This window comes from Tupaia chinensis, unplaced genomic scaffold (genome assembly GCF_000334495.1).
Source record: "Tupaia chinensis unplaced genomic scaffold, TupChi_1.0 Scaffold142833_1, whole genome shotgun sequence".
Classification (NCBI taxonomy): Eukaryota; Metazoa; Chordata; class Mammalia; order Scandentia; family Tupaiidae; genus Tupaia; species Tupaia belangeri.
Genome location: NW_006202678.1, coordinates 310,605 through 311,219, shown reverse-complemented (window position 1 = coordinate 311,219; position 615 = coordinate 310,605).

Here is a 615-nt window from a genome sequence, read left to right as displayed (position 1 = left end):
CTGCTTGCTCAAGCAGGACAAAAATGTTTCTCTTTACAGATGTTGCAACTAGGTCTGATTTGCAGAGACATCTGATCTGGGTTTTCAGGGTTAGCAGAAGGGGGGGAGTTTTACAAGGGTCAGGGCTTCCTGCAAGATGCTAAGCTAACTTGCAAATGGCTCCGGGCTTCCTACAGGGAGCTAGTGAATTGCCCCAGGCTTCCACAACTTCAGCAGTTTATCATGAGGGCGACATCAGCTTTAGTACAGAAGTGAAAGAGGCAAAGGTTAGACTTTATCTTTACAAAACAGGATAGGCACAGTTTAATTTTATTCTTACAAGGCCTTCAGAAGAAGACACCTTCATGACTCCTGAGAACTAGTGATTTCAGGGAAATAAGAGAAATGAAGATTTTCCACTGATAATTCAGTCTCCAGCCCACAAACTCGAGTGATTGAATTTCAAGTTTGGGAAGAAACACACAATCCATCAGATGACTAGAAATCACTGCAGCGCCACAAGAAATATGGGAAAGCAAGAAAATACCTCTCCTCAAAGGGAAAAGATAGCTCCTCTTCAACCACAGACAATTCAATGAAAGTCATGGAAATTTCTGATAAAGAATTTAGAACATT